Below are 13587 nucleotides of genomic sequence, written 5' to 3' on the forward strand. Positions count from 1 at the left end.
GGTTCCAGAATTAAGAAATGTGTATTGACTGACACATCATTCATATTCTGTTCTCTCAATATTTCATCTGTTGCTCTGTAGTGCTTTCTGTAACATGCACACAGCTCAGGAAAAATTCAACCCCTATGACTGAAACTGCCTTTCTAAATCATGTTTTTGTTTGGTTTTGTTTATGTTGTCACTTTGTCTTATGCAATTTTGTAGTGTACTAGTAAATTTGAAGAAATCCACCTCATGAGCTTTATGGTGTTGATTGCTTTTCCTCAGCAGGTTTTTATTCGGTCTCCAAAAGCAGCCATCAAACTGTGTGCTCACTGCCAGATGGCACCGGGGACCTGGAGGTCTCCCCCTTTGCTCAGGGCATGGCTGAGGTCTACTAAGATAGGAGGCTTCTCCTTGCCCCAGCATATTCATGCAGACAGCTGTGACCCCTTTAATACAGAATCCACTACTGGCTCACTAATTATCGTAATAAAGGTGAGATTTAGATTCCGTTTTAATTAGTAGACTTCCCTGACTTTTTTTATTATAAGCTCACAGAAAGCTTGTTTTGATTTGGTAGTGTTTGTGCTTGAAATGCTAGTATCATCACAGACTTTTGAGTACCTTTAGGGTGAAATTACTGCTTAAGGTAATGCCACAATGCAAATTTGCTATATCTCTCAAAAACTTAAACAAATATACATCTGAACACAACATCCATTTCTCTTGAAAACTGTATGGAAATCTCATGGACATCTTCCTTTGGAAAGAAAAACCTTGTAGAATCTGGTTGCATTTGTGCCCAGATATAGGCAGCATTTCCATTGTGTCATAACCTTTTCAGTCATAACTCCTAGGACTTCTCCTATGAAATTAAATTCAGAGACATTATCTCATTTTTGTATAAGGAACTGCAATGGACAGAGCACCAAACTGGCAGACTGGATTTCTGGGCCCCACCACAGGACTATATCCATATGCATGGAGTGCAGCTTTCCATTTCTTCCCAACCTCTCACTGCCAGTGCAGTGTGATCAGAGGTAACAGGTCTTGTCTTTCCATCCAAAATTCATCAAGTATTCATGAGTATTCAAAAATTCATCTGTACACACACAAAGTGTTCCTTCATATCTATTTGTTGTTATTTTCACTTCCGAGCTCCCGGGATCACTTGGTAACATCTTGTAAACTCTGTGCTTTCAGGTTTTAATAAAAACAAAGGTTTCATCCAGGTTTCAGGATATAACTGTGAAGTTTTTAAATTATAACTAAGCTTTGGCTACTCCTTTTGTACAATAAAGCTTGTCTCTCCAGATTCACTAGTGTTGGTAGATGATCTCAAGGTCTGTGGAAGGAACTGTGGCCACTGGGCTGATGGAGGTGATTGTCCCCCTGTACTGGAGTACTGCATCCAGACCTGGAGACCCCAGTACAAGAAGGATGCAGAGTTCCTGGAGTGTACCCAGAGGAGGGCCATGAGGATGACCAGAGGGGAGATTTAGATTAGATCTTATGAATGCACCAAAACATCATTTATTAGAAATAAAGTCTTTTCCTCTAGCATAATTCTGCTGACAAATAGGAAATTTTCAGACCAAAAAGACAAATAAAAGTATATTAGCACCTTTTTTTCCCCAGCACCTCATGATTCTTGAAGAAGTGCCTTGATTTTAGGTGCTTGACTCAAGAATTTTGAAGGCCTGGAATGCGCTGCGTAGTTAAAACACTGTTCCCCATCCTCCACAAGAGAAGTGTATGTCCAAAACCTTGGAATGAAAAAGTAAAACCCAGAAACTCCTATAAATTCTGACAAAATAGATCAAGTAAGCATTTTCAGTTGTATATTTTCATTTTTGCCTGCCTTCTTTCTTTCCTCATGAATATGAGAGGTGAGGAAAATGACATATCTGAGGTTTCATGCTCCACCTCTCTCCCAGTAAACACACAATTGTAACAGAAAAACATCAGTCATGCTTCCTTAAAAAGAACAGCAACACAGATATGAAAAGATTGATTGTCTGCATTGTATTTCACTTCTGTCTCTCTCAGAAGAGAGAGAAATATGGAGACATCAGGATGCATAGCAATGTTCAAGTTCGCTTTGCAACCTGCAGTTTATTTGCTTAAATTCAATTATAGCCTCATCCTTCAAATATAGTGTAGCTCTCAAGAGAGGACAGATCAAAATCTAGCTCAGTGAAGATATAAGGAGAGCCCATGTGGCTTTAGGCTTCTTTTAGGACAGAGTCTCTGCCTTCTAAACCCAAAAGAGGGACTCAGTGCTGCCTCTACAACTTCAGTGGGATGAAAGAAATCTCCTCCACTTACTGCCTATGCTCCATACAGGATCATGGGGAAATGAGAGCAGGGTAACCCATAACATCCCAGAAACCTTGTCCTTCCACAAGGCTTTTTGTCCTCACATTTTCAACTTTAATCCCAGCCACGAGTTTACAAGGGATGTAGTAGATGAATTAGGAACTGGAACAGCTGGATGGCAAGTATTCAAGGAATACATTACAACATCTTGGGATTGAGCAGATTTGGGCTCAAATGGGACAATAAACAGTGTGTTTGTTTATCCTGGTCAGTTTAATCAAATAATGTCTCTCAAGGACATATAATAATTAGGAATAAAACTCTGATAGCCCTTAGCAGCTAGGCTAAGGAACCAATACAGACTTGTATGTTCTTAATATATGCAGAACTTTACAGAATCCCCCCAGCACACTTAGGCCAAAACTGTCTCTGCAGATTTGAGGGCGTTTTGTTATTCACAGATTTACTACTCCTATTTATAGATTTACTGCATCCATAAAAGTATTGTTACGGCACAAAGGAGACATTATTACAAAAACAGGCACACCCCAAGGAAAGTCCCTATGAGACTGTGAGCAATGTTGGGTCTGGAAGACTCTCTGCAATTATTCTTCAGCTCCTCCAGCCTGCACTGCATTCTAGATGGCACTAAGTTTAGCCTTAATGCAAAAAAAGTTTTCTATACTTCTACCTAAGCAGCAAATGAAGCAGCTTCCTGACTTGAGATTTCTTGTTTCTCTTTCAGGCTGCCTTTTTCAGCGGCACAAAGAGGGGAGGAGCACAGGTCAGTGCCACTCTCTTTTGTTTCTCCTTTGTGCTGTGCATTACTGTGGACTGAACTAACAGTTTACTATCCCAAACCAGGAACAATTCAGCCATCTCTCACTGTAGATGTGTGCCTTAGAACTGAAAGAAGCATGAGGCTTGATTTGTGTACTTATCTCCTGAAATCTATGGACACAGCAGTGTCTTTTTTCCATGGCAATGGAAATTCCAGTATCAGAAACTAAACTACAAATCCCTGTGCTTGCTGCAGCCCATACTACATCATTCAAATGCTGCCTCTTTTCAGTACAACTTAATGATGGCCCTGAAGAGGAGTGATAAAGCACAGGTTCTCTGTAGGCACAGAATTCCCCAAATCTTTCCATCTCCCAGTAATTCTGATTTCTCTTTCCTACCCTCATGCCTCTCTTTCCAGTCCCTCCCTCCCTCCCTCCCTCCCTCCCAAAGGAAACTAGAGCAGGGGTGGTATTGGGTTGCTGTCCCAGATGTAACGGGGGAAAGAAAGGTGCTGCCTGTCCTTATCAGGGATGGAAAAGACCCCCACTCCTATTCTTATTAGCATCTGTCATATTCCATCTCATTGGATAAGCACATTTCTATGTAAATTACTACTACTGCTTACCCACAGAAGCTATGAGTGCTGATTGGTATGGATGGTTTGGGAACACTGATGTAGATGTCAGTGCTCCTGTAAGCATTCACCCCCACTCCACAAACCAATTCCTTCAGGCTTTAACGTTTGTTGAAAACAAGCTTCCTGTTAGCAAGATAAGCAAGATAAGAGGATGGTATCTGTGTCCTTCACGCCTGTTTAGGTACACAGAGGCACCTTTAATCTCATCCTCCCTACCCAACTCCATTATTTTACAGGAGATTGTTCTTTTCCCTGCTTCCTGGACCCTCTGCTCCAGGAAAAGGAGCAAGCAGTGATGGTTCTGCCTTCACTGCCTCTGCAGGTGACTCACAGAGTGGTATGGAGAGCATGGAGCTGCCAAGTCCCATATCCTGGAATCAAATGGGAACTGCAGAACACAGCTGCTCTTTCCCTACCTTATAATTCCCTGGTATGAGTTGTTAAAGGGCCTGGAATCAGAGAAACTTTGCATCGGAAAAGACTCATTGCTGCGTTTGGGTAACTGCACTCAGTCCTGCTGTGGTGTTTGCATGCTTTAGACATTAAAAGATTGATGCTCCTCTTAACTGTACACTTTATGAGGAACTTGTAAGTCTTTCTAAGTCTTTCAGGATTGCCAATTCCACTGTATTAGGAACCAGGAACCCAACCTCAGAAGTTAGCTTGCTACTATACACAAAGGGAGGTTCTTTTTGCCTGTCATATAATCAGAATCATAGAATCATTTGAGATGGAAGGGATTCTTAAAGGCCATCTGGCCCAAATCCCCTGCAGTGAACACCCACAGGTAGATCAAGTTGCTCAGAGCCTGGTCCAGCCTGACCTTGAGTGTCTCCAGGGATGGGATATCCACCACCTCTCTGGGCAACCTGCTCCGGTACCTCACCACCCTTAGTGTAAAATACTTCTTCCTCATATCCAATTTAAATCTCCCCTCCTTTAGCTTGGAACCACTCAAACCTTGTCCTATCACAACAGACCTTGCTTAAGCGTCTGTCCTCTTCTTTCCTATTGCTTTCCTTTAGATACTGGAAGGCTGCACTCAGGTCTCCCTGGAGCTTTCCTTTCTCCTGCTGAACAGCCCCAGCTCTTTCAGCCTGTCCTCGGAAGGGAGGACAGAAATTTTGGGAACTCAGTGAAAAGAGAGATCCTCAGTGAGCAGCCTGACTGTAGGAGCGGCAGAGCCTCTTTACAGAAGCCACCAGCGTAGGCAGCATTACAGCAGCATTACACGGAGCGTGTGTGGGGGGTTGTTCCACGTGTGAGCTGTCTGGGCAAGGGGCACGCGTAGCCAAATGGAAACAGCACCGACAGCCAGGAGATTTCATCCTCAAATGAGACTGAGGACGGGAGCGTGTTGCTCTCGCAGCCGACTCGCCCCACAGGCGGTGTAGATACACCTATTTCCTTGCTTCGGAGCCTTGGTAGGTTTTGTGTGTGGCTTTGTGGCGATTTTGGCTAACGCTTAGGATGACTGGAAACAAGCCGCCTACCTCAGGCCGGCTCCGGGGGGCTGCTTTCAGTACCTCGGCATCCTGCGGGCGGCTCGCACGCAGCAACAGGAGAACGCTGCTGGCCGACGGCCGAGCCCGCCCCGGCCGCGGGCTGGGGCAGGGACTGTGTTCGGGGCGGGGCGGGCCGGCAGAGGGAGCTCGGCTCCGTTCCGCTCCGCGGCTGTTCCCGCTGCCCGCTCCGGCACTTTGTTGGTAGCGCTGAGCCCCGCGCTCGGCCCCGCACCGAACCACGCTGCGCTCTCGGCCACCGGCGCGCCCCGACCCTCCGCGAGGGAGGAGAAGCCCGCAAGGTAAGAAGGGGCTGCCGGGGGGAGATTCCCTCGGGTCTCCGCTCCCCGCTCTCACGCTGCGGTCCTGAAATCCCCCCGGGCAGCCTCTCGTCTCCGTAGCGCGGTGAGCTGCGCGGCGTTAAGCAACATGAAGGAGGATGAGGCTGCTCGGGCAGGGGCCGCTGGAAAACTCCTTCGGTGTGTGCGAGGCTCCGCGGCTGGGGACGGTGTTGGGGCTGCAGCCCTTCATTCTGCGTGTGTGCCGCCGCACCTCGCACCTTGCCCGAGAACCCAGTGCGGGGCTCCCGTGTCCCCGGCGCTCGTCACCTCCCTCCCCACCTGCTCTCAGGTGGCCGTGCTGTCTCTCCGGCTCTCGTATCATTGTTTTCCGCCTTTTAAGCTGGCTTCCCAGTCAGCGTTGCTGGGAGCTGGCGAGGAGCAGCTGGCGGGTGCGATAATCCCGTCGTATGCCCGTGTTTCCCGGGTGCGCTGACCTGCTGCCTTCCTTCCCCGCTCGCTCTCGCTGCGAACTTTCCCTGCTGTTCTTCCTCCTGCTGCTCCTCTCCCCGCCATGACTCGCTCTCCTGTGCGCCGTGCACCGAGGGTGACCTGGGCATGCAGTGGAAAGCAGGTTTTCTGGCATTTCGGTGAATGATTTTAGATGCTGTTGGCCCCCTGTAACACCTCTGTAGGGCCGGGTTATGATCATGAACACCAAGACACCTCCACTTCTGCTCAACCCTTGTCTCGAGCCAGCTGGCAGCAGGGCAGAACAAGTTTTTCATAAGGATATTGTTTGAGAACCAACACTCACACCCTAAAAACGTGCTTTGCATTGACCTGTGCTTCCTGTACCCCTCCAAGGTACAGGCGTTCTGCAGTGTGACCTTTGGTGGAGTCTGTTTACTTCAAGTGAAGTACTGGAGATAAAAATATTACTCCGCTAGGTTGTGTCTGCTGAAATATTAACTAAATGATGGATCTCAGGTTTCGTGGCAGTGTTGACTGTGTTTTAGCACAGCCTCTCCTTCCTTTTGTCATCAGAAATAGGGTTCTCCTCCCTTCCTATTAACCATCTTTCTTCTCCTTTGTGACTGCAATGGCTATGTCAGCTACAAAAATCGCTTACATGGAAGAACCTCCATATGACCATTTTTGTTGTTAGCAACTGGAAATATTGAATCAGCGTTGTGTGAGCAGTCCCCATTCCATAAAGAACCACTGGAAATTCTGCAAACAGAACCCTCTAAGAAGTGGTTGCCTCTTAGACCATCCCTATCGTGGGCTGCTAGTTTCTTTCAATGAGTGGTGAGGGCTGCAAAAGAGTTTGTGAGGTTCCCAGGAGGTGTAGAAGATGCAGCATTTCTCAGCTCGATTCACAGCTCCCTAGTGCAGTGTTATTGTTAGCATACGGGTACCTCCAGGTAATGAGATACTGTGCTCAAAGGTCTGCTGGAGCTGAGCGTGGCTGCTTTGTCTGGGGGAGGCTGTGGATATACGACCAGCTTTGGCCAACGCTTGTACTGTCACATACTCATAATGGTTGCAGTATTGAGTTTTGCGCTCTTAGAGCTCTCAATAAATGTTTTTGATTGTGTATAATTTTGAAAGCACTCAGACCATCCCGTTAGGTTTAATTGGAAGGAGGTAGCAGCCGCACAGGGAAGAACACCCAATAGGTGTCTATCTATTTATAGTGATAATACAGAACCCAAGATTGTTCTAAAGACACTTCTATTGTGAAAAACACACCTTAAAAAACACCTTCCACTTGTTGACAACTGAATTCATGAAATACAATTGATTTTCTTTCTGTCCATATTCTAGCTGTGAATGGCAATTCACTCACATTAACTGCTATGTATTTTTTCCCTTGTGGGTGAAAACTTATTAAAACCTAAACGCATGAAGTTGAATAATTGGTGCCCTGAGGGTCAAAATAGATCACATATATAAGAACTTTGCTTTCCAAGTCTTCTGTTGTCTCACTACCGTAGCTGAAGACTGCACTGTGAAAGCTGCACTAATAAAGTGCTTGTTAACTTTGATTTCAGTGTCTAACACTTACTTCTCTTACATTTCTGTTTATAATTGCCAAGTCAGCCTTGTCTTCTAGACAGTGAATGACTGATCAAAGGTGAGTGGTTTCCCTGAAGAAGCAGCACTCAGCCACACCAGATGGAAAAATTGAGCATTTGGTTTGCCTGTGACCCCTCCAAACTGGAGCACTGCAGAACCTTTCTCTCTCAGAGGGTGGTGTTGCACTGGAACAGGCTGCCTAAGGAGGTTGTGGATGCCCCATCCCTGGAGGCATTCAAGGCCAGGCTGGATGTGGCTCTGGGCAGCCTGGTCTGGTGGTTGGTGACCCTGTACGTAGCAGAGGGGTTGAAACTGGATGGTCATTGTGGTTCTTTTCAACCCAGGCTATTCTGTGATGATTCTATAATTCTCTACTTTGTGGCTGGTAGCCAGCAAGTAAAGGCATTTAATTCCTCAGTGCTGTGCAGCTGTTGGTACAGAGAACACAATCCAATCCTGATACCTCTGTTGAAAGAGAATCAGAAAGATTCTTTGCTTGTGTGTGTGTCTTCCATGTATGGAGAGATTTGGTTCTCATACGGCCTTTGATACCAAGATTTCTTCTAGGTTATTTTGTTGTTGTTTATTTATTTATTTACGGAATCTGGTTCTGTGTTTCCTGTGTCTGTAGAGTGTCAAGGGTTTCAACATTCTAGTCCTGAGCTGGGTTCCCAGGGAGACTTGTCAACACATCACAACTGGATGGCTTTGGGATGGTTTGGAGCCTCTGTATTTGCTTTGTGGTTCAGGTAGCAGCCTGATGCCTAAAACGCCCCTTTGCCAGAGCTAAGGCAGCACTTACTGAATGTTCAGTAAAACTGAACATCACTAAAAAACACCCCTAGTAACTGAACTAAGAGTGTGGCTATAGATAAGGAATGTTCACGGTGCAAAAAAGCATTAAGCGGCTAATTTTGTTTTCACTTCTAGTTCTCTAGATTTTTTCAGCATTAAATGCTTTGCATCAGCAGAAACTAGAGTTCCCGCCAGTTGTGAGGTCCACAACTGTTGCCATTTTATCTCAGCTGCAGAGTTACATTCTGCTTCATCCATTGATTTATTTGTCCAACGCATGTAATGATTTAATCCTGATACCTGGAAATGCCAATTTCCAGTCTTGGGTGTCAAGCTATATGATTGCTGCTGTTTGAATTTTACTTTTTTGTTTTCTGGGAACTTCTGCTGTTACTACAGTCATGAGAGAGTGACTGCTCGATCTCTCACCGTTCTGCATACATATGAACTTACAGACACAGTCAAGTTTCATCTCAATGAGTCTGCTCAGTCTGCATGTGACAAAGGCTTAGCACAAGTGTTTACAAAGCAGAGCTCTGGATTCACTCAAGCAGCAAGATAAGAAGAGGTGTCTGTTGTAGGGTTTAGTGCTTTTGTGGTTCTGTATCATTGTGCTTGTTCCAGTGCGAGGTTACTCAGAAGTTTCTTGGAAAGACAGTGGGGATGCAGGAAGAAGCAACATTCGCATCTGTTTTGTGTCTCTGTCTTTTTCCAATAGCACATTGCGGACTTGGAGAGGATAAAAAATGAGTCAGTTAAAAATGCAAGCATCATTAGCATTAGCTTTTGAGGACTGGGTTTCATTTTGAGCTGCATCGCTGAGCCCACACTCACTGACATATGTCTTTGATTTTATTCACTAATGTCATTTGTAGTAAAATTTTTCAATATGAGCCAGCCCAAGGCCTTGCATTTTACTAGTTGAACACAGTCAGTCCTTTCTTCCCTCCTTGTGCCGCTATCTATGCAATTAAAGCTACTCATGCTGTGATTCTCCACGGGAATGAGATCTGATGTGGAAATAGCAAATTACAAATTACTTTGTTTGCATTTATTACCTCTGTCGTTTTCTGAATAGACTCTAGCAATCTTTTGCATTTTGGGTGGACAGAGTTAGCAGATGTCTCTAACTTCAAAGGTTCACGATGGGCATTTAAAGTGGGATTTGTACATTTTTGTCTTAATTTATGCAGGGCTTTTCAGTTGTGCAGTGCTCTGATGCGTAACGGGCATCTTCATTACTAGCAGCATGACAGCAGGCATTGGTTGCATTTGTTCTTAAAGCCTCACTCAGGTTGGCATTTCAGCCATGCTTGGAAATTGCCTGTTTTCCTGGAATGCTGTTAAACCTTTGAGTATTTCAGCATAATATTTAGAAAACACTTTTTAGGAATGGTATCTATTCAGCGTAGGTGTTACAGGTGTTCAGTAACTTGGAATAATCTGTGTACACATAATTTGTCCTCTTTTTCTTCATTTCCAGAATGTACCGGTTTTATGTAAGAGGATTTGTCTTTCGATAATCCAAAATGTAACTATTTATAGATAGTGCAGATTTTGTAGGTTATCACGGCAGGTAGGGAAGCATACAACTTCTTTTAAACATCCCATGGGCACAGAGGAGCCACGTTCAGCAGGCTTAATGATGAAGCTGCCATAGCTGGTTCTTGTACAGGGAGATAGAATTGACTAGAGCCCCTAAATGTTTCAGACTTCACTTACTGAAGGAGTATCACTGTGAGCCTTAATGTCTGTAGCTCACAAATGTATTTATTTTTTTTAACCTGGAAAATAAAGGGATGACTCATGGGGATTTGTGTATTACTTTGATTTCTGCTCCTGCATGTAAAAGCATTTTTAAGGATTTTGCCGAGTAGTAAAGCAGGCTCTAGGCTTGCTGCTTCTCCCATCAGCACTCCCTTCTCCTCCCCCTTGCCTTCCAGAAATTGGCTCACTTGCAAAGAGAAGCTGAAAGTCAGATGTTAGCAGTGCTTTTTCCCTCTTGGTTAGTATAGGTCCAGAGCCATGAGGAAAGGGAAACAATACGTAACATACTTCTCAGATTAGCTGCTTAAAATTTGATCTAAAAAACAGGAGAAATACATGAGATTGGATAGGTCTGTTCTTTAATACTTGTAGATGCAAGGTGTGGTACAAGATTATCTCAGTATATTTTCACTGCAGGTGGAATCCAAAGGTATTCTGATTTCTCCACTGAATGCTTGCTGTGGTTTGTCTTCCATGTGAACCTTGGGTTGTGAGCACTTTGTTTTGTTCTGGGGTGGTTGAGGAAACTTAGCATCTGAGTGCATTTCTTGCGAAGATACACAACTCCTCTCATAGTTTTGATGTATTCTTTCTTCTTCCAGTGTCATGCTTTGGTTTGTTTCATGTAAAACGTAATTTGAAGTGATTGATCTTGAGAAATCATTCTTCTTCTAATTGATAAGGGATTTACCTCAGTGTTTGAGGGAGTTAGATATCTGGTTGATCCAGACACTCAGTACTAGTTCAGTGCCTTTGAGGATCCCAGTGTTCATCACAAAAACATTGTGGATGTACAGGTCTGTTACACATAAGGCTGGAATACAAGACTTGTGCCAAGTGTCACTCAGTGTGTACAACCGCATGACAAGGGCTATGTGAGGAAGCGTGAGTTTTGTGAGTTATGTTGTGAGGAGTTTGTGATAATCAAGTTGCATCAAAGTACAGCCTGATGGTCTCCTGTGCCATTTTAAAAATGGAAAAGTCAGCCACTTACAGATAGGCTTCTGAGGTAATTTACAGCCTTGAAAAACATGCTTTGAGAAGCCTGTGAGTGCATAATGTTGCCTGCTGTTAGGTATGTAAATATGCGTGTTTCTCTCTGAGAGTTTGGAGGCAGACAGTGCATTTAAATACATATTTTTCTACTTTCATTTCAGAGTTGTCTCAGGCTTGCTTTTCATGTAGTGGGATTACTTATTCTGCTCTCCATGTCTATTGTTACTTAATGCTTTACAATCTTTTCACAACCTTAGTGTAGTGTTTCATCTCCTTTAATTCTTCCTCTTCCTGTATTTAGGCATTAAGAATTGTCCAGGGGTTAAGTCAGAGGGCTGGGAGGTAGGGATGGTACAGTCTGTTCATACTTCAGCTGCAAATTTCCTTATAGCTAATAAATCTGTGCTAACTGCTGTCTCACAGAGGGCATGACAGAGTGAGGAATCTGGACTTTGCACCTAAGTGTCCAATGGTTAAATCACCTGTGTGTTGTGTGTCCTCCTGCTGAGAAACAAACAGCGTCTTTGTTGTAGTTACTGTTTTCCTTCCATTGCTGTTCCTGTGTTAAAACAGTGATGCATCTTGAACCTTGCCTTCTGCTCTGGTCGGTGGTCTTCCCCCTGCTCAACCTGGCCTTTGGGTTAGCTCTTAATGTTTTTCTTTCTTTTCTGGTTGCTCAAGCCATGTTTTTCCACCATGCTCTATCTCATTTTTGTGCTTTTCTGTAACTTTAATCTAATTTACTTCTTCTTGCTTCTTTTCTTATTCCATAAGCTGTCCCTACCTTTTTTGTTTTACTTTTCATTTGTTCTTCGTGTGTCATGTTCAGCTTCACACAGTCACTTCCTACCACTCCTTACTACAGACCCATTCCTTTCCTACAAACCATACATGAGGGGAAAACCTCATGTGTATTTGTGTCATCAGCTTTTATTCCAGTGTCTTCTGAAATGCATTTTAGATCCATTGATCTCAGTGGGATAGTTTATATTCACAATTACATGCATAATTAAGTCTTTCTAGGATATGGCTTTAAAAGTAATGTGTTCTTTAATACGTTACTGCTTTTTATCTAGGAATTTTAAGTTCACTTCAAGCTGCTCTGGAGCTCAAGACCTGAATAGGAAGTGTTGAAGTGTGTAGGCATTTGTTTTCTGTGTGTGAGTGAGGTGTCTAATACATACACCAAAAATCTGTTCAGTCAGTGTCTCATTGAATATGAATGAAAGATGTTCTTAGAAGTGCCTTCCCTCACAGTGACATTTGTTCATTTCTACTAAGAGTTTAGTAGAGTTACTTCACTGTTTATATTATGTTGACATGCAAGAAAAAAGGTATGTTCATCTGTTTCTTAAACTGTGGCAGTGCAGAATACAGCTGCTTTTGGGGAGCTGCTTTTGAAGTGAGTTGCTTTTGGGGACCAGTCTTGATGGTGACTGAAGTTACAGTTCTGTGCAGCTTATCAAGAATTTGAATCTTCTGAGAGAGTTTGTCTTCTAGGCTGAGGATTGGGTAGATTTGATGGTGCTACTGGCCTGTTTAGTTCAGTGCTTTGTGCTCCCCAGTGGCAAGTAGCTTTGAGCAGCTGGCAGCAGTGAAATATATCTTCCCTTTGAAAGGGTCTTCTTACTTTTTTGGAGGAGGTGGATGTGCTGAACATGAAGGGTTATGTCCCATCACATTCTCTGAGAATTTTAAGTAGTACTTTTATAAGTCAGAAAGTTCTTCTTGTCCATAGAAATGCCCACTCCCCTTCCTAAAATTTGTCTCATGTTCTCAGTGTTGGAGACATTAGTTTTGTCTCTCTGCCTCAGTTTTCTTACTTATTAAATTGAAAATGTAACTGTCTCTCTGGGGTTCTGGGAGACTTAATTAGCAAATGTTTATACAGCCTTTGAAGATGTAAAGCACCATATAAATGCTAAGTATTATTATTATTACCACCAGCTGCTTCATAGTAATTGCAGTAATAAAAGTGTCAGTGCTAGTGGTTGTATTAAGGGTGCTGTAGCTGTAGTTTTCTGTCATTGGGATCCTGAGAGTTATTCCATTTCCACTGTAGTGTGCAGGAAATGAGCAATTCAAAACACTTGACAAAGTAGCCCACCCCAAAGTTAGTGTGTAGGGCACCACTTCACATATTTCCTTTTTCAATCAAGTCTGCATTCCGGAACATATTTTTCATGAAATCTTAAAAGTTTTCCCTATACTGTGACATCATCTCTTCATGCTGTATATGTTCCTCACGCAGGGAAACAACCTGATAATGGGCACTGAGTAAAAGTAATGGTGCAGATGCTGCTGAGGTGCAGATGGTAGGAGAGCTGAGATGGGAGAAACTGGGCTTCCAGCTGTGAAATCTTGGTAAAGGGCTTCCCTGAAAAAAGAGGAGAGAAGTTCAAATCTGTAACTGAGAAAGATCGATGCCTGTTGTGCAGTGTGACAG

At 43.7% G+C, this 13587-nt stretch overlaps 1 protein-coding gene across 10 annotated transcripts in view; it reads left to right on the forward strand.

The window, feature by feature from the left end:
- The first annotated feature begins 4723 nt into the window (after window positions 1-4723).
- The window catches only part of EPS8 (EGFR pathway substrate 8, signaling adaptor), a 129249-nt gene continuing 120385 nt past the window's right edge, over window positions 4724-13587 (forward strand). For 7 of the 10 annotated variants that reach the window (XM_015867683.3, XM_085543424.1, XM_085543456.1 and 4 more), the window contains exon 1: window positions 5398-5525. The gene's annotated coding sequence lies outside the window, so the exon portion shown is untranslated. Of the gene's footprint in view, window positions 5146-5397; window positions 5526-13587 lie in introns of those variants that run through there. The other 3 variants (XM_015867723.3, XM_085543431.1, XM_015867688.3) reach the window with 3 other exon arrangements.

Source organism: Coturnix japonica, chromosome 1 (assembly GCF_054131305.1).
Source record: "Coturnix japonica strain WE chromosome 1, WE-NBRP24, whole genome shotgun sequence".
Classification (NCBI taxonomy): Eukaryota; Metazoa; Chordata; class Aves; order Galliformes; family Phasianidae; genus Coturnix; species Coturnix japonica.